The sequence below is a fragment of the Dromiciops gliroides genome, chromosome 6, assembly GCF_019393635.1.
Source record: "Dromiciops gliroides isolate mDroGli1 chromosome 6, mDroGli1.pri, whole genome shotgun sequence".
NCBI lineage: Eukaryota > Metazoa > Chordata > Mammalia > Microbiotheria > Microbiotheriidae > Dromiciops > Dromiciops gliroides.
Genome location: NC_057866.1, coordinates 4,337,015 through 4,363,812, shown reverse-complemented (window position 1 = coordinate 4,363,812; position 26,798 = coordinate 4,337,015). Strand labels below are relative to the sequence as shown.

The 26,798-nt window shown below is 46.0% G+C and overlaps 1 protein-coding gene and 1 pseudogene across 2 annotated transcripts in view; one reads left to right on the top strand and one right to left on the bottom strand.

The window, feature by feature from the left end:
• Positions 1–10,802, bottom strand: part of SHANK2 (SH3 and multiple ankyrin repeat domains 2) — a 692,308-nt gene extending 681,506 nt beyond the window's left edge. The window contains exon 1 of one of the 2 annotated variants that reach the window (XM_043971951.1): positions 10,652–10,802. The gene's annotated coding sequence lies outside the window, so the exon portion shown is untranslated. The remainder of the gene's footprint in view (positions 1–10,651) is intronic. The other variant, XM_043971952.1, reaches the window with a different exon arrangement.
• A 1,475-nt stretch (positions 10,803–12,277) lies between these two features.
• On the top strand, positions 12,278–24,867 carry LOC122731772 (annotated as a pseudogene).
• Positions 24,868–26,798: the final 1,931 nt, after the last annotated feature.

Below are 26,798 nucleotides of genomic sequence, written 5' to 3'. Positions count from 1 at the left end.
AACCACCACCTCCCTATGTCAGTGACTCCATATAGTCTTAGGTAAGCAGCAAGGTGGCATGGTGGATAACGTGCCAGATTTGGAGTCTGTAAGATCTGAGTTCAAATCCTGACTTGAACACTTACTTGGGCAAGTCCCTTGAATTCTACCTGCCTCAATGTCCTCTTTTGTACAATGGAGACAACAACAGCACCTACTTTGCTGGGAGGATCACGAGTGATATAGTTAAATCATTTTACAACCACAACACAGCAGAGAACTGCTAGTGAGTATGGTTATTATTCATTACAAGACTCAGCCGATCCCTGGCCTCCCCCCATACACCACAGAGACCTACATCTACCTCATGCTGATTGTGTGCCAGCCTCAAGTTGTCCAATGATGCATCAAGAGTGTGGAAAGGGCTGTCTCCGAGCTAGGCCCACGGGCCCTGGAGAGTGACCTTTGGAAGGCTGTTCCAAGCTTGTCCAGCTGGCCCTCCCGATGTGGGAGAACACTAGAAGCGGGGGGCTGCCCCGGGGTCCAATCCAACCTCTAAGCACCTAGTGGCTGAGACCCAACCGGTGACCTTGAACGGTGTGGAGAAGGCTAGAGCAGAACCAGGAAAACTGGACTATTCATGGAGTGCTGACCATGTGGCAATGACAATTCCTGCCCTTGAGGAGGTAACCATCTAATGGGGAAGACAAGCTGCAAACATCTATGGACAACCACGGACAGACAGAGGGATGAATTCACAGAGGGAAGGCCCTGGGCGAGCCATAAAGGCTTCATTCTGAAGCAGGGATTCATCGGAACCTTGAAGAAAGCCCGGGCAGCCAGGAGGCTGCAGAGGGAAGCGGGGAGGGCACCAAAGGACATCATCTCTTTAAGCCACTTGGCAGGGCCTAAAGGCTACAGGAATTTGAGCCATGAGCAGTCATAGGTTGAAGGGACTTGCAAAAATATAGTTGTATTATCGGGCTTAACTATTTATCTTTCCCCATTGAAATATGAGCCCCTTGAAATCAGAGACTGTCTTTTTGCTTCTATTTGAATCTCCAACTCTTAGCACAGTGTCGGGCATACAGTAAGTGCTTAATGAATGCTTACTGACTTAACTTGTAAGCTTAACAAATTGCACTTTTTACATTTTAAATTGTACATTTAGTAACGTTGTAAAAATAAGATGCACAGATCACAGTGAGGGAGGCTTTCAGTGCGACCTATCAAACAACCTGCTTCCTAAAATCAGGCTTTGGCTGGGGCAGGACCATGCACAAAGTGGGCACCTAAGCAGCTGTTCAGGGGACCTAGGCACTGGCCTTTGCAGACCTGGGGCCCCAAAGCCAGGCCTTCTTTAAGTTCGTCAAATTCTGGGGACGATGCTCCCATTCCCCCACTTGTCCCAAGTCCCAGGGCCAGCAGGCAGCAGAGGGGGGAGAGGAGAAGCCAGATCTTCTCTTTATAACTTAGAACTTTAGACAGTTTCCTGGTCCACTAAGAAGTTAACTAGGGTACAGAGAGATGTCAGAGGTTGGACCTAAATCAGGCTTCCAGGCTCCAAGGCCAGCCCTCTGGCTGCTCTGTCCTGCCGCCTCAGGAGTGAGCTGAAAGGGACAATGAATGCCCACCTTTTCTCACACTGACGACAGCCTGTTTTTCAAAACTGTGCCCACTGTGTTTTCTTGAAATGGTCTGAGCCAGCTAGACTGAGTGCCAGGGGCTGTCGGGCAGCCATCTTCTCTTAACAGGTAATTCCAGTTTTTCATTCTTTGGGGCTTCAGGCATTCATTGAAAAGCAGAGGGGACAGAGTCCCTAGAGATGAGACTGGAAAAAAAATCAAAATCAGATGAACACACTTGTCCATCACTTCATGCAAAAATCCTTTTGTTGTAATGGCAGTGACCGTCACCAGCGCAGTCGCTGGGTCAGAGGCTTTCTTGCCAGCTGGTTTTAACAATCTTAGAGAACAAAAGCATTCACTGGATTTGTCCTGCTATGATTAATAAGTCTGCTTAGGATGAAGGGCAGGCAATAATATCGAGAGCTAAAAAGTCTGGCCCCATGACTGGCCCAGTGAGAAAGGAGCAAAACCAGTCACCCAGACAGACGAGCCTGGCTCCCATCACCCGAGCACAAGCAGAAGGAAAAGGAAGATGAGGGGTATGAAGAGAACCTGGCTCGGCCCCTAAGCTCATGATCAGATTGGGGTGGGGGCAGTCAGGTCAAAGCCACAAGGACCAGTACCAGGAAATACAACAAACAGCAAGCATGTTGAGGGAAGAAGCGAATAATAAAGCCCAGCCCTCTTCTAACTCTTCCAAGCTGTGTGAAGGAACAAGACCTCCCAGAGTGACCTCAGCTGGGGGTCACAAGAAGCTGAAGCCCCCTAGGCCCAGCCAGGATGGAGGGTCACTACCCCCAGGAGCCAATCTTATTTGAATAGGATTCTCAGAGCAAGGAAATTGATGTTTTTCAAAGGCAGCAGTGTCTCTCCTTCTGAGGTACTCAGTAAGTGCCTACTGTGTGCCAGGGACTCTGCTAGGTATTGGAAATACAAAGACAAAAAATTAAATGATCCCTGTTCTCAAGAGAGCTTATGTTCTACCCAGAGATATACACTGTGTGTGTGTGTGTGTTTGCACACTCAAAGTAGGTACTTGGCAATGTTTGTGTGTGGGTGAATAACCTGACTATAGGGAATAGGACATTTACCCATTTTTTTTGAAAGACAACATCAAGAATAGGTTTAAAAATAGGTGAGCAGGTCCCAGAGAAATATGGGATTGAGAGATCAATGGAACTTGGGGGGAAAACCCAACCAAGTTTTGAGATCTCTTTTAGTGAGGGTGATTTTTGTTTGTTTTTGTAGATAGCCTCTGAGCACAGAGTGCAGCCCTTGCAGTCAGGAAAACTTGAGTGTGAATCCTGCCTCAATCAAGTACTAGCTTTGTTACTCTGGGCTGTGAGCTTCATCTACACTAAGGAGGCCCACAGAGGTATTTAATTCAGTGATTTGCCCCCAACCTTACAGACAGTAAGCAGCACAACTCAGCCTCCAATCCATGGTCCTGACTCCCACTGCAAAGCTCTTTCCACCACTTCAGTCTAGAGATGGCACAGCCAAGCGCATCCTTAAGGTTCAGTCCTAACCCAGCAGGAAACAGACAAGATGAACTAAAAGTAAGGTGCATATATGGTTGGGTTTTGTTACAATTTTTTCTCATTTCATTGGCACACACATGTATATATGCACATATGCACACATATACACACATGTATGTGCACATATATAGAATATTTTGCCAAAATATAGGATTTGCCTATCTATGCATGCATATGTGTATATCTACAGATACAGAAACAGATAGAGATGGAGATATAAAGATCGGATCCTTAGCAAAAATGTAGGCTACTGTGGAGCACAGAAGGACCCCAAAGAGTCAGAGCTGGAACCATAGCACTCATTGCCCACCATGCTCTGGGAGTTTCTCAGCAAGACTCCAGCGGCCATGGCCCACTTTTCAGGCTGCAGAAAGCCTGTCCCCGGCCCTCCTTGGCCTCAATATTCACTAGAAAAATCTGTTTGCCCACTGTCCGCGCCCTGGCTTCAGTAAACAGTCCTTGTACTTGATCAGAAGAGAGAAAAATGTAGCCCCACGCACACCCATGAGGGCGCCCAATCAGGTTTGGGAACCCAAAGGCATTCTTGTAGGGTTTTCGCCACAAGTTCCAGAGTTCTCAGCCATAGAAACTGGTCCAAAGACCACAGGTTTAAAACTTCAGAAAACACAGCTGGAAGGGCCCAACGTCAGTCAGTCTGTGAGCATCTGGTCTTTCCCAAATCTGGCACACAGTAGGTCCCTGATAAAGGTGGGCTGATAAACACGTGCTGTGCTAAGCAGCAATGGAGCCCAACACAAACACATAAGTAGACATGAAATGAGGGGATGGAAGCCCTTGGGAGCTGGAGGTGGTGGGAGAGGTCAGCAAACTGCTCTGAAGAGAGCCAGGGATTGTAGGAGGCTGAGATGAAGAGGTGCAGTGACTCTAAGCATGGGAAACATGCTGGTTGATGGCAAGGCATGGAGACAGGAGCCTGATGGGCAGGCAGAATTCATGAGACTCCTCTGATGCCACAGACAACCCCCTTTCCAGCACACTTCTCAACCAAGTAACTTCTCAGCCACTCAGAGCCCGATGCTCAAAGATGGGGACATTCATTCCTTGTTTAGTTTTACCCGAATCAAGAATCAACAACTCGACAAGCATTCATTAAGCAGGTTCTGCATGCTGGCACTAGGCTAAGTTCTGAGAATACAAAGAAAGGCAAAGGCCCCAAAGTGCGTTACAGGCTGGTTTGCTCACAGTTTCCATCCTGAAAGAAGCCCCCCACACACACCCATCACCTCCACGATGTCCTGAAAGTTCATGGCTATTCTAAAAGCACAGGGACATGGAAGCACCGATTTAGTGTCAGAAGAAGGCTTAAAAACCATTAAGTGCAAGTCCCTCAATGCATAGACAGGGAAACTGAGGCCTGGAAGGGATGTGACTTGCCCAAGGTCACATAGCTGGCAAGTGACAGGGTAAGCCAAAATCTCCACCCCCATCTCAAGACTCTTTTCTGCTTGGTAATGCTGCCTGGAATCTTCCAAAGGTGAACTTCAGAAAGAGGAGGCACTAGAACATCCTAAATGGTTTTATCCATCTGTGCTCTCAAGGCCCACCCACCCACCCCCTGCATCTCCAGCCCATGGTCTCCCACAAGTTCATCCCAAGAGGACCATCCCATATGGCTGGAGGCCCTCCTTACTCACTGTACCCCACTATGATTACCATGTGAAGAAAGAAACCTGTTTCATTCAGTTAATCAACAAAGCATTGATTAAGTACCTACTGTATGCCAGGCCCTGTGCTAAGTGCTGAGGATACAAAGAGGATGTTTGCCCTTCAGGAACTTCACCAAGAAACCCTGAGCCCCCATAAGCTGCACGGTCCCAGTCAGGCACTGGGAGATGTACAGGAATAAAGACACGAGCTGGATGGGACCTCACTGGCCCTCCTATTACAGATGGGGAAACTGAGGCCAAGGAAGTGAAGGGGTTTCCCAAGGTCATCAGAGCCAGGATTTGAACCCAGGCCCTCTGACTTCTGGAGACTGAACACAGCCAAGTCCTTGCTTGCCCCAAGGAGGTTTCTCTCCAGTGAGGAAGCTGAGGCATGGGCACACATACAGAGCAGCTGGTCAGTTGGCTCCTTAGAGACTGTGAGCCAAAGGTGATGGGGCTCAGAACATGGGAGGCCTCAACAGGAAACAACAGAGCTGGTTCTGATTTACCATCAGGAATGTGCCTCATGAGAACCCCAAGGCCCAGGGCCACAACCTCCTCACAGTCCTTGAAGTCTGGGCATCTCTGCTGATCCTCTGTGAAGGGACACTGGATATGCCCCCTCCCTGCCTTGTGACCCAATGCCAGGGCACATGCCCCCTGCTCTTTGGGCCTCAGTGTCTGTATCTGTAACGTGTGTGGGGGGAGGGTGGCCTCTCAGTGACATATCCTGGTTCTACTCACCACACGCTGTCTTTTCTCGGACATCTGGCAGCCCCTCCACAGCTGTCAGAGGAGAATCCAGCATGTTTACTGGCACTGAAAAACAGAGCCCTCCAGCTTATAAATCCCCACCGGGCTTTTAAGGGCTTAAGTCTGGAGTAAAGGTGGAGGGGAGCTTTAGCTTGGCTAAGAGACCCGACTGAGGCTCGGCTACTTGGGAGATGGAGGGACCCGGGCTCTTCCCCTCTCTGAGGAATACTCATGCTCTCCAATAGTGGCTTAAACAAAAAGGGAGACTCGCTTTACCCATTGTTGAAATCTGCATTTTGGCTCACCCAGGGTTTCAGATCATCTGTTGCTATAGCTGCCTCCATTGGGGAAAATGATGGAGAGTTTGCTGTATTTTTACAAAAGAGATAGAAGCAATTTTTTTGTTGTTGTTGAGTCATTTTCAGTCATGTCTGACTCTTCATGACCCCATTTGGGGTTTTCTTGGCAAAGATACTTGAGTTATTTGCCATTTCCTTCTCCAGTTCATTGTACAAATGAAGGAATTGAGGCAGAGTGAAGTGACTTGTCCAGGGTCACATGGCTAGTGAGTGTCTGAGGCCAGATATGAACTCAAAAAGAAGAGTCTTTCTGACTCCAGGGCTGACAGTGTATCTGCTGCAGCACTCCCTAGCTGCCCTAGTAGCAATAAGGATAATTATTTATTATTGCTACTATCTTCATTGTTATTTCACTACAGTCACAGCACAGGTACCATACAGAGTGGACAGTGAACCTGAACTGGATTCGAAAACTGCCTTTGATATTTAAAGAAGTGAAGTGGTGGGATGGTGACTAGAGTGCTGGAAGTAGAGGCAGGAAGACATGAATTCAGATCCTGATTCAGTATCGGTTGTATAGGACCTGGGCAAGTCACTTTAATGCTCTCATCCTCTTCTTCTTCATCTATAAAATGGAGAAAACAGTGTACCTAACACCCCATATTACTGTGAGGATCCACTGGGATAACAAAGAGAAAGTGTTTTGTAAACTATAAAGACTTATATAAGCACTGACTGTCAGTATTATGCTTATTACTGCTACTACGACTTCTTGAGTAACCATGTCAAAGTTATTTCCCCACTATGGGTCTCAGTGTCCTCATCTATAAAATGGGGGGAACCACCTTCAGCATCTGCCTCACGAGGTTGCTGTGAGGATCAGACAAGATCACGTCTGTAGAGTGTTCCACAATATTCCATTGTTCTATATCATAATATTATTATAATTCTGACCACAGGTTCCACTTGGCTCCTCTGGAATGTCAGAGGGGGCAATTCCCCCCATTCCAACAGTTCTCCCCATCCCGGCTTCTTCCACAGAGTGGAGCAACTCAGCCCAGTTCCAGATGAACTTCCTGCTCCCCCTTTAGGGCGGGTTAGAACCCAACCTACTGATGTGCTCTCTGGGGCACGCAGGTGCCTGGATAGCTTCTGAGGCCAGAGGCAGAGAATGCCCAAGGACTATTAGGATGAACAGCAACAACCTTATTGACAATAGCTGGCATTCATACAAGGCTTCAGGATTTGCAAAGCAAACATAAATTATCCCATTTCATCCACATAATAGAGCCCTGTGAGGTACACACTAGGACTATCCCTATTTCACAGGTGAGAAAACTGAGGCTTGGTTAAGTGATTTGCCCAGGGGCACACAGCTAGTAGGAGTTTGAGGCAGGATTAGAACTGAGGTCTTTCTGAGTTTAACACTATTCACCGTACTATCTGCCTCTAACACTGGCTCATTAGCTCTCAAAGCACAATCTGTATCACTGAATCAGAGGGTCAAAGCTGGCCAGGAAACTTAGGAGTCACAGAGTACAACCCCCTCATTGGCCAGAGGAAGAAGTCGGGGTCCTGAGAAGTGATTGGACCTGCAGGAAAGGGGGGAGGTTAACAGCACCTCAGCCTTCAGACTTTCTGCAGGCATCTTCCATCAGACAGCTTGGTTATTAATTTGTCTTATCCAAGAGCTGAGGTACAAAGAAATGTGCCCAGTCACAAAAGGATGGAGCTAAGGGGAAGGAAAAAGGAAAGGAGGAGGAGTTCTTACTTTTTTCTAGAACATATTGCAGGGTCAGCTCTGGGAGGTGGCAGATTTATATCTCTAAACCCCAGGAAGCCCTGAATGGACAAATAACCACCACCTCACCACCCCCATCAAACCTGAGGCTCCTGTTCACAGCCTTGACATATCCCAGACAGGAAAGGATGCTGAAGAACCGCCCACCCATCCTTCAGGTTCAATCACCTACATTATTGATCACTTTAAGGATAGATCACATTCCCTCCAGCATGACAGCTGAAAGGGGAGCCCGGGAGCTTTCGGACCTCTTTGGTCAGAACCGAATCCCTAGGGAGACAGTTCCTCTGGCAGACATTTCCTTACTGTCCTCTAATTGGCTATGTCACAACTCCGAGAAGCAACCATCATTCTAGGGCTCAGTCAAGGAGTCCTTGGCACAAATAGGGTCAGGAAAGCCTGGGTTCAGGATCCACCTTTGTGACCTGGGACAAGTCACTTAACTCTCCATCCCCCAGGAAGCTCTGTAGACCTAGAAAGTTACTGAGGAGCAGCCAGTAGGTGGTGAGGGAATTGTGGGAAGTGAGGGAACCACCCAAGAAGTGGTCTACATGGTCCCAAAAAATCAGGGCTCCAGACCCAATTCCCTCCAATCCAAAGGGACATCCCAAGACATTTCTCTGCTTAGTCTGTCTTTCCTTCTTACTCACTACCAGTAGTTCTTTCTGTGGAGGGAATGGATTTGTCTTAGAAGACACTTGTGAATTTGAGGGGTTCTAAACAAAATTGTACAAGTCCTGGATTAGCATGATCCTGGGAAAGAGGCCAAGGAGAAACACCCCTAAAGAGTCTGCCAGCTGTGCAGAAAGCACAGAATTCGGAGGCCAAGGGTTTGCATTCAGATTCTGCCTTGATCAGCCACCTGGCTTCTCAGGTGGCTCATCTGTAAATGAGGGCGTTGGTCCCTTCCAGCTCAAGATCTCAGAGCCCAAGAATAAATAAGATGTGCTTGCATCACTCTGGAGCTTCTGAGAAACACAGGAGGCTGAGGCTGAGGCAGGAGGCAGGAGACAGGAGGCAGGAGGCTGTTCCCCCTGAAGTCCAGGAGCTCGTCAGTCATTCCAGTGTGACTGAGGGGGAGGGGGGAAGGAGGGGGCACCATTTGGTGGTAAGTATTTCAAGCGTTCCTGTTCAAAGAGCTTTTGCCATCATTTCACAGCCAGAAGCACAGAGAACCCTACGCATTCCTATTAAGCCAACTCAACCCAGCCATGCTCCCACTTCCCACGTTAAAAGTCAGTGGTCACTACCAAGAGGAAGCCGATGGGTGACATACTAGGTCAGGAAGGCTTGGGTGTAAATTCTGCCCCCAGAAACCCAGAGTTATGTGACCCTGGGCAAGTCACTTAAAATCTTTCTGTGCCTCTTCTATAAAATGATGGAACTGGAACCAGCTCCTGGCTCTAAATCTATGATAGGATGACACCACCACAGCTTTCCTCTTTTCATCATCAAGACGTCACTACTGAACACAACTCCAATCAAGAGAAAGATGGGCTTAAAAAGAGTCCCGATCAGCTCAGCTGGGGAGTGCTTGGCGCAAATAGGCTGGGCAGGTTGGCCAGTCTCCCACACTTTGGCATCAAAGATCTATACCCCCAGAGGTCACCGAGTCCAAACCCTTGCAACTTGTCAAGGTCACAAGGGCAGTAAGCCAGCTGCAGAGCTGGGATTGGAACCTACCTCCTCCAGTGCCAGCCAGTTTCCTTTCTACTGCATGAGACTGTGCCCAATTCCATTCAACAGTGATTAAGAGGTTTCCTGCTATGTTTAAGGCACGGTGCTGAGCACACTGCCAAGAAGACCAAAACTGTCAGCCATCCCTGCCTTCGAAGGGCTGCCATTCTACTGGGAATGACAGGCCACCACTGAGCGTCAGAGGCAGGATCGTAACCAGTCTTTTTGACCCCAAACCCCAGCCTCTGTGCACTACGAGGAGTGAGTTGCCTCTACTTACCCATACTGTCTTAGCTCCTCAGTTCTCTTTTTTTATCTGCATCTAACCTGAACGCTGGGAGGGGAGGCAAGCTTTATACTTACTCCTCCCCCCTGGGCCCCTGGAGACATCCCCAGGGATGAGAAAAGCAGAGCGCAGGCAGCTAGACCTGCTTCTGCTTCTCTCTCTCCTCCGGGCTCAGGTTCCAGAACTTCTACCCCCTCTGCCGCCCCCGCCCCCGCTCCCCCCACCACATTCCACGTCTTACCCGCTGCCCAGCGGGGCGCGCACAAGCTCCAGTCCAAATCTCTGAATGCACAGAGGCCATGAATCCCCTAATTGTGAAAGCTTCGCAGCTGAACACTTTGGAAATTATTCTTGGGCATTTTTTTTTCTTTCGAAACTCAATTTAATTAGCTGATGATTAACCTCATTAAGGTATCTCCAATAGAAAATAAACTCGCGGGGGTGCACACACGCAAAAGAGGACACAGGGATAGCTAATTTACGCCTGAAATTTCGTTCAGAAAAGACAGCTATTTGGGGCTCGCCTCTGAGGAACGGGTCGTCCAGCAGCACACGCGTGCTCTCGGCTGGAAGACCGTGGCGGCGCGGGTCCCCGGGGTCTTCTCCCGGCAAGTCCCGCATGGAGGCTGGGTGCAGCCCCTCATCTCGGCGCTCAGCAACCCCGGGGGGTTAATTAAGAAACCGCCTTAGAGGGCGAGCCCAGGGCACCGCGCCCGCCTCTTCCTACACGCAGGTTCACAAGCAAACACCTACCTAGGGTGTTTTGCTCAACCCGAGGCCGTTCAATTAGATGGGAACTCCACGGGGTGGGGTGGGGGGGAATTCCTTCCCCAACTCTTTCACACACTCACACATTCACACACACACACCAGGACCAACACACCTGCTCCGGGCTGGGGATGGGGGGAGAGCGTGGGGAGGTGGGGGACGGCCGCAGGCAGCACGCGGCCCAGGGGATGGCGCACAGGATTGCGCTCGGCCGCCAGACCTGGGGCCGGGGCCGGCTAAGGTTGCACTCACCGGACCTGCCTCATCAAAGATTCAGCAGCAGCGCCGGGACGGGCTGGGGGAGCACTGCTTCCGCTGCAGCCTCTGCTGCTCCCCCGAGGGGCGCGATCGCGGGGCTCCCCCAAGTCTCCGGGCCGGCCGCCGCCGCGGAGCCAGGCGCTCAGACGCCTGCGGGGCCGAGGATCGCCCTCCTGGAGGGATTCCCAGGCGAAAGTTGCCCGGGAAACTTGAGTCGTGCGTTCGGCCGCGGGCTGGCGGGCGGCTGGGGAGCCCGGGCGCAGCAGCAGTCGGAGCAGCAACCTCAACAGCCGGGTGGGAAAGGCGGGCGGGCCGGAGAGGGGCGGGCCGCCGAGAATCGGGGGGGCGGGGCGGGGCGGGGCTCCTACCTAAAGCAGGTGGCGGCGGGCCGCCCGGCCTCCTCCTGCCTTCTCCAGGGCGGGCTGAGGCGGGCCTCTTAGGTAGGCAGCTCCGCCGGGGTGAGGGGAAGGGAAGAGGAGCTGGGGGCAGGGGAAGCGAGCTGACCTTCCCACTGCCGGGACCCCGGCTCTAGCCCTGGGGGAGGGGGCTCAGGATGAGGGGCGGAGCTAAGGGCCGCGCCCCACCTCGGGCTGTAGCACCCCGCCTCGAGCTGCTCGTGGCTTCATGGATTGCAGGCAGCTCAGTGCCCCCTCCCCCACTCCGCCTCACCTCTCCCCTAACCTCCACTACCCAGAAGGGCGCTTCCCGAACCCTGGGCCTGCTCAGGACGGGATCCTGCGCGGCCCAGGAAAAGCCTCTGAACCCCGGTCAGGGCCTTGGTGGCCGGGGCGTAGCGACCACAGGCCGAGAGTACTCCAGCCTCGAGGACGTCGCTGCCCCCCTCTCAGTCCCTGGCGCCACCTGGCGTCCCTGTGCCGCGGGACCCGGGCCAGAAGCGGAGCTGGCAGCAACAACAGGCTTAGTCCTCATTGGGGAACAACCCGGACCATGTTGATAAAGGTTGAACAACTGGTTCTCCAGGAAAGAAAGAAGTGGGGAAAAAAGACTCACGACATACTTTCAAGTTTAAAAAGCAATCTTAACGTTTTCTTCATCACTTTCCTATCACTTTTAATCAAGAAATCAATCAATCAAGCCCTGGTTTATAGAGTTAACCTATTTCCAAGCTGAAAATATAACGATCGGTTTTGGAAGCAGTTAGGAGCTAGCTCCCGCACACTCCCGCGACCTTTCTCCTGGCCCGGGGGGCGGGGGAGGGAGGTTCGGTGGGAGAGGAAGGAAACCCCGGAGTACAGAACACTTGGGGACTCTCCCACCTAGAAGGATTCGGAATTGGGGGGGACGAAGATGGCAAGCAGGTGTTGAGCAGGTGGGAGGGAGGGAATTGCTTTTCTCTAGTCCCTTCCAGGTCTGCTTTGGAGGATCACCCTGGTATGACTTGGGGAGGGCTGGGGGCGGGGGCAGTGAATGACCCTTCCCTTCCAGTGGTTTTTTACTTCTTATTTTTGAGATGAGACCCCAACCCCTCTTCCCCCCCTTCCTCCCCCCCCCCCCCGCTTCCGCGTCCTGTCTTGGCCTTCAGAATGCTACAGCCAAACGCTTAGGGTTTGATCGTAGCATTTCAGTGGCAACGTCAACCTTCGTAAAGCATCCGCGACCATGAGAAATCAGCCCCCAGAGAGCCCCTCCAACTCACCGTGCGCCCAGTCTGAAGCCGCTCGCTCCCGCTGCTGCCGGGGGCAGCAGGGGGCTGGGGTGGGGTGGGAGGGCGACAAAGCGGAGAGTCGCTGCTCAGGTCACTTTTTTGTTTTTTGGTCAGAAAGCCCGCGGCCTGAGCTCGCCAGGATGGGATGATGGGTAGTCGGACCCGAGCGCTCAGCGAGAGCCGCACAAAGACTCACTCAGTCCAGCCTACCTCTGGGACTGACGCTTGGGTGCAAAGCCGAGCCGTGTAAGGCTACAGATCCGTGAACAGCGAGCCAGAAGCGGGCAGAATCCGGGAGAGGCGCCCTGTCCTCTGCTTGGCTGTCCCTGGGGGTCTACCCTTAACTTGGGCCGCTCACTCGCAATCCCCTGGATGCCCGAGCCCAGTTCTAGCCCCAAGGGTGGGGGCTGCAGGGAGCGAAAGTAGGACGTCCCTGTCCTGGTAAAGGAACAAGTTCACTGTCTGCGTCCGTCTGTCCAGCCCGTGCCCCCGCAGCAGCGCAGCCCAAGGCCAGGCCACCGAATAATGCCCTCGCCGCCCCGGGGCTCTGGCTAAATCTTGGCCCTAGAGCCCACGCCGTCGGCCACTGCCTCAGCCCGGAGCACTCAAGCTAGCCAGCCAGGCACCTGACCCCGACAACCCCCGCTCAGACCCCGCGCCCTGCTCCCCACCGCCGATGCTCCTCGGAGCGCACCAGCTCCAAACCGCTGTTCGCTGGCCTCTGGGGGTGTGTTTGTGGTAACTCGGGGAGACCGCCCTCTGCCCCACCTTCCTTGGTTCTGTGGGCACGGCCCTCCCACCCTCACCCCGCCTGGCTATGGCCGCTGTGCGCGCGCGATCTCTCTCTCTCTCTCTCTCTCTCTCTCTCTCTCTCTCTCATGCTTGCTCTCATTATGCGTGATTATTTCCGAATAAGTCAGGCTGTGCCCCTCCCCCACACACATAGGACATTTTATGTTAATGGGTTCAAAAATTCCAAGACAGACTACCCATTAAAACAGATACACAGAGGAAATTAAATTAAAACTTTATACCTAGGTAATATGTCAACATCTGCCACGTGGGCACCACTGGGCAAAGCCGTGCCCGGCCAGGGATGAGTGACTGTGTGTTTTTGTCTTGTGATTTCAAACCCTGTGGGGAAAACTCCCGGTGTGGGAAACCCTTTCAATCTATAAGCCTTTATTAAGAGCCTACTGTGTGCCCGGTACCTTGTGCTCAATTGGGGGGGGGGGCGCATAGGAAAATGTGAAACAATCCTTGCCCTACAGGAGCTTACTATTTAGTGATATAACCGTGTATGTTAAATATATATAAACAACCTTCAGATCCCCAAGTTATCTGATAGTTAAAGTCCAACAGACTTGTCTCAGGCACGGTCACACAGAGAATGAGAGATGGCTGCTGGCACCCGAGGCTGCTTCCGTGTTTGGAAAAATCACGAAGGCCCAGAGCCTGGCAGGGGAGGTGGGAAGATCCCACCTTGGCTCCCACTTCCCATATAATTCTGGAAAAAATTGCTGGAATCCAGGAGCCTCACTTTTAATAATAATTAATAATGATATAATCGCTAGGATTTATAGAGAGTCTATTATATGCCAGGCATGCCACAAATATTATCTTGTTTGATCCTCACAACAACCCTGGAAGGTAGGTGCTATTACTGAGAAAGACAGATGTTAAGTGACTTGCCCAGGGTCACGCAGCTAGTGTCTGAGACCAAATTTGAACTTGTATATTCCTGACTCCAGGCCTGGCGCTATATTCACCGTACCACCTAGCTGACTTGTTTTTGAGGTTCAACGAATGCAAACATTTTGAAATGAAACTGCATTTCAGACTTCCACATGAAAACACATGCCATTTAAATCTTATCTATAATTATTAATATAGTTTGTTTTTTTCTTACTAAATCTGGAATTTCCATGGTTAGGAAGGCCCTGATAGGGAATGTCCTTTACCAACACAGATGTTCAATCACTCTGTAATTTGTAGTCTTAGTGAGGGGGTGGGCATGGGGAGGGAGTACAGAGAGTATTTGTCCTCATGCACACAGCCAGTATATGTCATAGGCAGGATTTGAATCCACATCATCATGGCTCCGGGCCAGCTCCACCCACCACAGTAAGCTACCTTTCAATAGGGGCTGTATGTATAAAACTAGTGAATAATAAGTGTGCTTATGTGCACACACATATATATATACAAACATGTAGCAGTGCAGCATAGTGGAGAGACAGCTAGTTTTGGGTTCAGGAACTCATACAGATAGTGGGAACCTTGGGCAGATCACTCACCTCCTCTGTGACCACTAGCAAACTCTAAGAATACATGTTGGAGAAAAGGTGCCCACTTGCTTTTGTAGGGGGGTTTTCCTCCCCTGGGACATCTGGTCAAATTACAGATCAAAGAAACAGTATCAATGCGGAGAGACAGAGTGAGAGAGAGAGAGAGAGAGAGAGAGAGAGAGAGAGAGAGAGAGAGAGAGAGAGAGAGAGAGGCACAAAAACAGGGACAGGGACCCAGAAAGATAGAGACCTCTAGAGATAGCTCAGAGAGGGGAGAGAGACTGAGCAAAGAGTGTGAGAAAGGTGTGAATATTTGTCCTTCAAATTAATCTCAAGGAAAGGTTAAAAATGGTTTTAAAAAACCCCCAAACCCTCTTTGGGCACCCAGGAGAGGGCACAGGAGTTCCTCCCAGCTGGGATACCCAGAGACTGAAGTCTCCTTCAGACCTCATGAAGCCCTTTGGAGCCCAAATGGTTTTTCCTCAGTCCCTTGTCTATATAGCCCTAGTCTGTGATGTCACCATTCCCATGACTTCTTGCCCAGATGCTGAATGAACCCACCATGAACAAGAATCCAACAAATTCATCCTACGTTGGTTACTCCCTCTTCCCCCCCTCCCCACCCTGCCAAAGCTGTATGGCTTTAAGAAGGCACTTAAGGGGCAGCTAGGTGGTGTAGTGGATAGAGCACCGGCCCTGGATTCAGGAGGACCTGAGTTCAAATCCGGCCTCAGACACTTAACACTTACTAGCTGTGTGACCCTGGGCAAGTCACTTAACCCCAATTGCCTCACTAAAAAAAAAAAAAAAAAAGAAGGCACTTAAATATTTGTGTGCCAGATTGTCCATGGGGCCAACCTAAATAAAACTTCATGTTGCACCCTCCCCCATTTGCAGCCTGGAAGAAAGGGTACAATATGGTAGCAAACAGTGTGCATTTCATGCATGAGGTATCTCAATGATATATGGCCTAGCTAGCTGCCTTTCAGTGCAGTCTCCCATATTGCAAATGTCCAACCTGTTCCCTTCAGCAGGAAATCCATAACTTTTATGACAAAGAAGAAGAAACACATGAAAGATTGATGCTGGGAGGTATTTTCAACATACCAAGGACAAGTTATATTTGCTCTAGATAAATTCTTTGGGCTTGCATAATTGTCCCAGGTGACAAACAAGTCTAAAAAGTTCTTAGTTTAAAAGCAAAAATAAAACAAAACAACCCTGGGTGTTTGAAGCTCTGAATATTTGACAATGTACTTGGAATAAAAGTTTCAAGCTTCTTTGGGCTGGGGCCCTGTCTAATTCCTAGGCAGCTCTCTACTGTACTGCCCAGTAGACACCCCAAACTGACTTACAGGAATGGAAGAAAGAATGACAAAAAAAAAATATTTTGCAAAAATCAGATCTGGCTAAAGGATTTTCCAGAAAGGGGTAGGGGAAAGGGAAAGGGCATGAGCATTTATAAAGCACCTACTATGTGCAAGGCACTGTGCTTAGTGCTTTATAAATATTATCTCATTTGTTCCTCACAATAACCCTGGGAAGGGGATGCTGAGGAAGGGACCCCACACACACACCCCGCCCTTCCCAGGAGCCCTCAGGATTTCTAATGGTGCTCAGAAAAAAGAGAAAGTATCATCTTTACTCACATCTTTACCGGTCCTGACAAAAGGACCCAGAGTACACCCACCCAACTCCTTTTTGAGGTTCAACGAATGCAAACATTTTGAAATGAAACTGCATTTCAGACTTCCACATGAATACACATGCCATTTAAATCTTATCTATAATTATTAATATAGTTTGTTTTTTTCTTACTAAATCTGGAATTTTGAAATGAAATTTGAAATGAAAATTTTTTTTTTGCTGCTGCCACGGCCTGGATGAGTTCTCTTCCCTCTCCAATTCACTTAATGCACCACCTCCCACTGGGTGCATGGAGACATGGAAGGGCCAGGTCTCTTCTGTCTCTTCAGAAGGAGATGAATCCCCCAGGGTGCCACCATCTTGGTTTCTGGGATGCTATTTTCACTGTAAGATCCCAGTAAATACTGATTTCTACTAAAAGCCCTAAGGAAGCTATGAGGTTGAGATAGGCAGTGGAAGATCACTGGCTTTTGCTCTATCCTTTTATTGTAAAACTTGCGGTGTTCTGGGAAGGTGCTCTTGAGGTGTCCTCCTTGTATTGAAAGAGTGATTTTCCCATTAGCTAGAATGTTAGAGGGACAAGGTGGAGTCTAGGAGCAGGTTATGAAGAGCTTTGAACACTGGAGGATATTCTGTTTGATCCTGAAGGTCATAGGGAGTCATCAGAATTTGCTGAGCAGGGCAGTGAAGATGGTGATATGTTCAGACCTGTACTTTGGGAAAATCTCTTTGACAGCTGTTGTTCTTCATTGTCCAAGAGGACCATGACATCAGGGTGACATCATGACTTGTACTGAATTGAATTTAAGTGAGGGAGAGCTGGAAAAGGTCACCAGCTTCACTCTCTCCTCTGGAGCCATCTGGGTCTAGTGGCAAGCTATATATCAGGACGACTGGAGATGACCTCAGATGTTCAAGGCAATTGGGGTTGTAACTAGCCCAGAGTCACACAGCTAGTAAGTGTCAGAGGTGACATTTGAGCTCAGATCCTCCCAATTTCAGGGACAGTGCTCTATCCACTGCACCACCTAGCTGCCCCCACTTTGACAGCTAAATGGAGGACGGACAGGAGTGAGGAGAAATTTGTGGCAGGGAGACCGACCAGCAGCTACTACAGTAGTCCAGGGATGAGGTGATGAGGGGCTGCAACTGGGTGGAGATTGTGTCGGAGGATGGGGGGAGGGGCTTATAGGGACATGTCACAAAGGGAAAAAACCTTGGTAGATTGGATATGGGGGAGGGGCATGAAAGAGAATGAAGAAGTCAGGATGACACTTCCATTACAAGCCTGGGTGACTGGGAAGATGGTGGTATCCTTTTTATGGTAGATCCATTTTAATAAGATGAAATTTCATATGGACAAGTATGAAGTTCTATACAAAAAATCAAACACAGAAATACAGAATAAGAGCATGGCTAGATGACAATTCAAATGAGGACACAATCACTCCAAAAACCAGGTTTGAACATATCACCATATCCTTAACAATAATAGGGAAGTCGGGAAGAAGGGACAGTTTGGAGAAAATATGATGAGTTCCATTTTGGACAAAACAGCAGAGCTACATGGGGTGATCTCAACCCCCATCACACTGAAAAAGAAAAGCAAGCTGTACGGAGAGCCCCACAACATCATGCCCATCCACAAGAATGCATCCAGCACCTGCTATAGGCCAGGCATTATGGGAAGCCTGGGGAAACAAAGAAAGGCAAAAATGGCCTGCCCTCAAGGAGTTCACAATCTAATGTGAGACAATGAGCCAGCAACTATGTATATACAGGGCAAAGTCGAGATAAAGAAGGCACTGGAAGGTGGAGGGAGTTAGGGAAAAGAAAGGGGGCAGCTAGGTGAACAGTGGATAGAACACTTGGCTTGGAGTCAGGAAAATCTGAGTTCAAATACAGCCTCAGACATTTGCTAGCTGTGTGATCCTGAGCAAGCCTCATCTATAAAATGGGGACACATCAGAGAAGGAAATGGAAAAATACTCCAGTATCTTTGCCAAGAAAATCCTATGGGTAATGTCCACATGGGCACATAGAGTCCAACACAACTGAAGAACAACAATGCATGTTATACCCCACAGTAATATCTTCAAGAGGTGAAACTGTTTGTAGTTACCTTTATGTGCCCAGTGCCCAAGGCAGTGTCTTACACATAGTAGCTACTTAATAAAGTTTATTTTTGTGGAAGTGACTTGAGCTGTTGGTTTTTATTATATATACATACATGTGTATATATGTATATATGTGTATATATGCATATACATGGGGGGAGAGACAGAGACAGAAACACACAGAGAGATGTGGCTTGAACCTTTCATTTAATTGATATAACAAACTCACAATGAGGGAGCCCCTTCTACCAATATAGGTTGGTCCCTTCTTTACAGCTTATAGACTAGGTCCCCCAAAGGTTGTGACTTGCCCCAGGGTCATGCAGCCACTATGTGTCAGAGGTGTGAGCTGACACCAAGGACAGCTCTCTCTGCACTCTGCCATGATGTATCTCTGAGTTGTTTCTTAGTAACAAGTCTCCCATCAAAGGTGATTCAAGAGGATTCTTCTATCCTCTAATAATGGGAAGATCAGGAGTTAAGCCCTCAAAGGCTGAAAAGGGAAAGCATTGGAAATACTGAGGAAATGACTAAACAAAGCACAACTCCTAATAAGATAAATACCATTGTAGGAGGATCCCAGGACAATACTCCATAAAAGAACAAATGCAACAACTACAGAAGAAACTATGGAATGACCTCAAGGACTCTGCGAGTAGTTAGAAGGCCTGATAGAGGCAGCTAAGGGGCATCACAGTGCATAGATTTCTGGGTTTGGAGTCAGGAGGACCTGAGTTCAAATTCAGCCTCTGACACTTATTAGTTGTATGAGTTTGGGCAAGATACTTAACTGCCGTTGGCCCCAGTTTTCTCAACTGTAAAATAGGGATAATAATAATACCCAACTCTTAGTGTTGTTGTGATGATCAAATGAGAGAATATTTGTAAAGTACTTAGCACAGTGCCTGGGACACATTAAGTGCTAAGCAAATGTGTGATATTATTAATAACAATAATAATAGGATGAAGTAAGAGAGGCATGGAATGCATAGTCTAGAATAGAAACTAGGAAAACTTTGCTTGGCATTGGTACTAAGAAAATAATAAATAATAGAGGAAATAGCACAAACATTTAATGATGCCAAATAAATATTAGAATAAAGTATAAAGACAGAAGAATCAAAAGAATGTATAATATAATACTGTTCAAAACAACTGATCTGGAAAACAGGTTATGGAGAAATGTTACAAAAATCACCAGACTCCCCAAAGAGCATGATAAAACAATAATCCTCAATACATTCTTTTAAGAAATCATAAAAGAAAATTGCCTAGAAGTATCAGAACCAGAAGGAAAAGACACAATAACACAACAACACAATAAAATTCACAGGCAATAAACTCTTTCTGCCCCCCAACACATACACAGAAAGGATGAATATTTACAAAAATATATAATACTAAAATGAACAGAGTGGCAAACAGAGCGTTTAAGCAGCCTAATCTCAGAAAAAAGATTAACAGTAAGTGAACTCCCAATTTTTAAAAAAGTGAAAAAGTAACAAACATGACCACTCTAGGTGACTGACAAAATGGAGAACGCTAAATTAAAAAAAAAAAAAGAATAGCTATTGGAAATGCCTAGAACGAAACCAATAACATAGCAATCTTGGTAAGAATCACATTGGATAATGTTTTAGACACAATAAGAGAAGGAGAAGATTACACATGATACATTAAAGGGTAGAGGAAATTGGCCTACACAATGAATTCCCTAATTAAAAAAAAAAGATATACATAAATATGGGGACTTACAGGCAGATATTGTCAAATATTTGAACAATTAATGCTTCTGCTCCATAAACTGTTCACAAAATGAGAGAAAGAAGTCTCCTTTATTCATTCCTATAATACTAATTTCTATGAAACTAATTCAGTCTTGACATCTAAACCAGACAGGTAAAGGAAAAGGGGGAAAAACAACCAAGTATCACTGTTAATAGGGACTATGTGATTTACCTCTGATTTTGTCATTAATAAATATTAATGCAAAAAAACAAGCTAGGGACAGATAGGTGATGCAGTGGATAGAGCACCGGCCCTGGAGTCAGGAGGACCTGAGTTCAAATCCGGCCTCAGACACTTAACACTTACTAGCTGTGTGACCCTGGGCAAGTCACTTAACCCCAATTGCCTCACCAAAAACAAACAAAAAAAAGAACAAGCTAAAACATTATCAAAGAGCCTACAACAATATATGTGTATGTGTGTGCCTGAATGTATATTTTAAATACTCACCATAAATTCTTCATCATACTGGGTTTGTGCTAGGAATGCAGAAATGATTCAATATTAAAAAAAATAAGCATAATAAATCAGTATCAAAAAATAAAGGCTATGTAATTTTACACAATAGACAGTGAAAAGTCCTTTGGCAAAACATAAGATTCATTCTTACTAAAACATTAAAGACTTATCTTTGATATGATAATATGATCTTTCTAAAACCATAGGCAGTGAGATGACACATTGAATAGAGCACCAGGCCAAGAGTCAGAAAGACTTGAGTTCAAATCTAGCCTCAGGCACTTATTAACTATGTGAACCTGGTCAAGTCACTTAACCCTGTTTGCCTCAATTTCTTCATCTGTAAAATGAGCTGGAAAAGGAAACAGCAAACCACTCTAGTATATTTGCCAAGAAAACCCCAAATGTGATCACAAAGAATTGGACAATACTGAAATAACTGAATACCGTTTTAATAATTAAGAAACATTAGAAGTTTTCTGAATAAAATCAGAGATAAAGCAAGCAATGTCCACTCTTTCCATGATTATTTGTTTTGATAATTTTACATATTGTTTGATATAATCGTAGCTAGAGCAATTCCCCCCAAAAAAGGAAAGGAAAGGAAAGAAAGAAGGAAGGGAGGAAGGAAGGAAGGAAGGAAGGAAGGAAGGAAGGAAGGAAGGAAGGAAGGAAGGAAGGAAGGAAGGAAGGAAGGAAGGAAGGAAGGAAGGAAGGAAGGAAGGAAGGAAGGAAGGAAGGAAGGAAGGAAGGAAAAGAAAGTTGGAAAAAAGGAAGAAAAAGAAAGAGAAAAAGAAAAGAAAAGAAATGTAGGAAATAGCTATGAGGAGGTAAAATGATCTCTGTTTGCAAATGAAATACTGCTTCATTTTGAAAACTTCAGAAAGTAATTAAAAAAATTAATAGCAGCAAGATACAACATAAATCTACAAACTATTGTTCTTTCTATATTTTCACACACACTTTGCATAAGAACATTTTTTAAGGCTTCATAGAAATAAAAGGAGACTAAACAAGTGAAGATACATTCATTGTTCAGGGTTGGACCATGCCAATTCGATAAAAATGATGTTACCTTAATTATAAGATTGGATATTAACTTTTATTATAAGGAAGAATTTGCAAGAATTGGTGTGTTAGTTCTTAAAGTATAAGAGAGTAGATAAGAGCCTGAATAAATGAAAGAGTAGCTTGACAATTTCTAAGCCACAGACTACAACTGGGGCAGGGGAGGTGAAGGAGGGGGACAGTTGCTTATTCAACAAGAACTACTGGAAAGGGGGCAGCTAGGTGGTGTAGTGTATAAAGCACTGGCCCTAGATTCAGAGGGACCTGAGTTCAAATCCAGGATCAGATACTTGACACTTACTAGCTGTGTGACCTTGGGCAAGTCACTCAACCCTCACTGCACCACAAAACAAACAAACAAAAAACAAAAACAAAAAATTCCTGGAAAGCCACTCTTCAAATGTACTAAGGTTAGAAGAATGATCTATACATGAAAGAAGATTCCATGGGTCTTCCAATTTCCCTTGTAAGTCACTCTTACCCTGCTACTTGACTTGTTTTCACAATTATTCTCTTCGTTGAGCTTTAGGTTAATCCAGGAGTATGTACAAATATTTTCTCATTATTTAATAAAAGTCAAATAATCAAGCATCTATTAAACACATTATATATCCAGCACTGTGCTAAGCACCATTTGGATACAAATACAAGCAGAAAAACAAGGCGCCTTCCAGGATCTTACATTCTAATGAGGGATGACAACACATTAAAAAGGAGCAGAAAGGTTAGAGTGTGGGGGTTGGTGTTCAGGGTGGGGAAAGTGCAGAGTTTTTAAAGCAGAACTAAGAGAGGACAGAAGGATGTCTGTCTTGGGGCTTCCTCAAAATGGATGTTCTGGTAGGAAATCACCAATAGGGGAAGGAATAGAGCAATATTTCAGAGTGAGGAGATAGCTGAGGTACAATGGCAAAGTTAGGAAATGCTTGTATATATTTGGATAGTTAATGAATAACTTTTAACTTCTTTCTTATTAATCTGTTGGTTCATAGCCCTCATCTCAGTTCATTTTATAGTAATTAATTGCCTGGAGAAACTTCTTTCTCCACAAGTAGTTACTCATATATCCCTATGTATCAAAGTCCCTAATAATTTAGGATTAAATAAATATTAAAGTTACCTAAATATAGCTATTACTAATTAATTAAATAATAAACAATGACATAAATATGACCCTGGGTTGAAGCTTGGCAAATTGACATAAGACTCTTCTTACTGACAGAAAGAATGATTATCCCATGCTCCTTGTTTGTGTGTGTGAAGGATGAAGTTAGTGAGAGTTTGCTAGAGACCTTTTTTATGCTGACTTCTGTCTTAGTTAAAGGACGGATGTGGTCCCAAGGTCTTCTCAGAGAAAGGCACCTGGAGAGAGAAGACTTTGGGAAAATCAAGCACGGGGATAAGCCAGCACCTCAGGATGTCCCTCATTTCCAGCTTGATGCTAAAGACTTTAAAGACTTTGAGTAATCTCTCTCTCTCTCTCTCTCTCTCTCTCTCTCTCTCTCTCTCTCTCTCTCTCTCTCTCTCTCTCTCTCTTTCTCTCTCTCTCTCCCTCCCTCCCTCCCCTTCTCCTTCTCTCTCCCCCTCTCCTTCTCTCCCCCCTTTCCTTTTCTTTCTGCCTGTCTCTGTCTATGTCTGTCTGTCTCTTTGTGAGATATTTTACTCCCAGCAGGAGACTCACTCATTCAATCTGCATTTTATATATTGTCTGACAATTCTAAAAATTCTAATTTTTTACAATACCAATGATTAGTGATTTCTATTGGCTTGGATAAGTGGGTCTATTTGCTATTTGCTATTTAGGATAGTCTTTGTATTACTACCATTCAGGAGGAAGGGAGTCGTGCCTTTGCATGGCACTTGGTTCATTAATTCCCTATTAAAAGGTAGTGACCATGGAGGACAGGTAGGTGGCGCAGTGGATAGCGCACGGTCCTGGATTCAGGAGGACCTGAGTTCAAATCCAGCCTCAGACACTAGACACTTACTAGCTGTGTGACCCTGGGTAAGTCACTTAACCCTCATTGCCCCACGAAACAAAACAAACCAAAATATCCCCCAACAAAAACAACAAAAATAAACAAAAAAGGTAGTACAACTTAAACCTAAAAATCATTTTCCCTAGACTAGCTATGTAGATAGATTTCAGTCTGGCATCCCTCTCGGAGGGGAGCAGAGCAGACCAGCTTCATAGTCCACATCTCTTGTTCCCAAATGGGCAGGAATCTGTCTCTCTTAAAGAGGAGTAGGTTAGCTGCACCTTGCTCTTGAATCTCAACTAAGACAGGCTTCTTTGGACTCTCTCAAGAACAGTGCAAATTGCTGATTGATGGACACTCACCAGAAGGCCACTTTCTCAGAAGAAGACAGGGAAGGAAACTTGCAAATAGTACCCGGATGAAACAGAAGACCTTTAGGAATCTGGAGAAGAGAAAGCCGCAGTCAGGCAGTATCTAATAGTGACAAGGTGGGCAAAGCCTAGACCAGTGGCATCCAGCAAAGCCCAACAGCATCCAGTAAAGACTTCTTCAAGACCAAGATCAATGTTAGCAGCAGAAAAACAAATTAGCATGCTATTGGACAGGTACTCAGATTTTTCCAAATGAGTGAGTGCACTCCCTCCACCACCTATGCAATACATCAGAGAATATTAAAATGAAAGCATCCTGAAGGATCTAGCTCCTAACCCTCCACTTCCAATAAAGGACAGTATATGTTTGGCAATCAGTTCCAGTGTGATGACCTCATCATCCTCCCTTTGGAAAGTCAGGACTTTGAATGACTTAACCCTATGTAGTTTGATCACAAGAAGGAATTACTAAAACTCACTATGTTTATCCTTATTAACTTTTTAGATCTTCTAGATATTAGGAGTCCTGGAAGCATAAAATGAGAGGAAAAGCTGGAAGACCTAAAGCTTCCTTTTATCCAAGTGCATCATCTTATAAATGAATACCCACCTAACCAAGCAAGGGGACACTCAGAGTCATGACAGGGGTGCAGAAAAGGTAGCGACTTGAAACAGCTGAAGGGTTTCAAAGTACCCAGAATGAGTTATTGAAAAGGTACAGAAGTGCCTGGATTCTTTACCTGATGATTTGCCCCATACAGAAGGAGGAATGAGGGTAAAAACAGAGCCAATGGATATTGCAGAGTTGTATTGGACAAAATGAACAGTGAGAGAATTCTAGTCACAGAAGAGGCTAGATTATAGAGAAAGAAGCTGCTTTGTGTATCTTAGTTGATGAAGTGAATGAAAGGCCATGAAGTTTTTAAAAATTTGGCATACAAACTCTTTTTTTGGGGGGGGGGGTGAGGCAGGGTTATGTAGCCAAAAATTGTATGGCATTGTTTTGCTTGACACTCTTAAAATTTGCATAGAAATATAAACTCGTCTGATCATGATATTATGCATTTAAAAGGTGGAAATGTATTTTTCAAACAAGTTCTTAACTATAGTTGAATAAAACAGGTGAAATGCTGCCCAATGTCTTGAACTGAATCCACTGATTTACTTCTTTTTAAAAATAGAGTATGGTTGGCACTTTTATGAAGAGAACTCAATCCACATCTAAGTTAAATTGCAAACAGTCCTCTTAACTTTGTTTCATCTTTGTTTTGTTGGTCATGCACAAATAAGGTTATATTTTGAGCTGTAGAAAATGCCCCTTAAGGGGGCAGCTCGATGGCACAGTGGATAGAGCACTGGCCCTGGAGTCAGGAGGACCTGAGTTCAAATCCAACCTCAGACACTTAACACTTACTGGCTGTGTGACCCTGGGCAAGTCACTTAACCCCAATTGCCTCACCAAAAAAAAAAGAAAGACAGACAGAAAGAAAGAAAATGTCCCTTAGCGTGTTAGGTTTTGTAATGAACATTTAGATGTTTTTAAAGTGAGCTTAATCATCACTTGAGTAAAGTCTTTCAAGTTATTTGTAGTTTGTATTCATGAAAATCTATTCAGTAAAGCATCATGAAGAAAATATTTATTTCAAAACCACATAGTTTGGAATAACTTTCCCAAGAATAAAAAATTTGAGTAGACTGAATTCAGGCCCCCTTTCCTCCCTTTGGTCTTTTGTGTGTCAAGTTCATGATTTGAGCAATTTAGAGTTCATTACCTCTGTGAATATAGAATATGATATTACTTTGCATAGAGAAATCAGTGTGAATATAAAGCCACTGATAAATCCATTAATAATGTAATAATAAAAGAGGAGTAGGTTAGATTTCAGAAACACACAAAAGGTATCTGGAAAGGGAAGAAAGAAGTACAAATTAGGGGCTTTGTGACCATGGCCAAGACCCATGTGAAAATCCCAGAGACTCAGGCAAAGACTGTGACTTATAGTCTGGTTGTATTTGTGTTTTTGGTAAGGGTAATATACACCCTGCTGCCCCCCACCCAGCCCAAGAAATCAAGTCCCTGGTGTATAGAATTTACCATGAATGTCACAACAACCTATTACTTTGTATAATAAGCCACATAAATAAAGACTCCATGCTCCAATTGTTATTGAGGTAATTTGGGGCATGAAAATAAGGAAATTACTGATAAAGAAATGGACCTGTTATAAACCCTCTGGTTATGAATCATATTTGGTCCTTGGTACATTTCTCTTAAAACAAACAAACATCTATAAGCCTGTCTTTCTTTGCTCTCCCTGGGTCAGATTTAAGGACATTAATTTTAGGCAGTGTGAAAGTCAAAATCAAAAGTGAAATAATCAATCACTTGGCTCCCTCTGACAGGAGACTGAACACTGTCCCAGGTGATGGGCTGTCAGTAAGGAATCAGGCAGTCAGCAAGGGTCCCGCTTGTTACAGAGGAGCATTGGTACCTTCCTGCAGTCCTTGACCAATGCAGAAGGAAATGGTGGAGACATTGTTGCTAGAGTTCATCTGATGTTGACTGCTTAATGTAGTAAAACAAACACTGTCTCTCTTGGGGATGCCTGCTCAAAACCTTGTTCATCAGCCAGTAATAAAAGAAGCACATTAGCATCTGGACAGATTTTACTCTGCCTGAGACACTTATTGGCAGTGTAACCCGGGGCAAGTCACCTATGCTCTTGCTGTCTTTGTTTTCTCATCTGTAAAATGAGAGGAT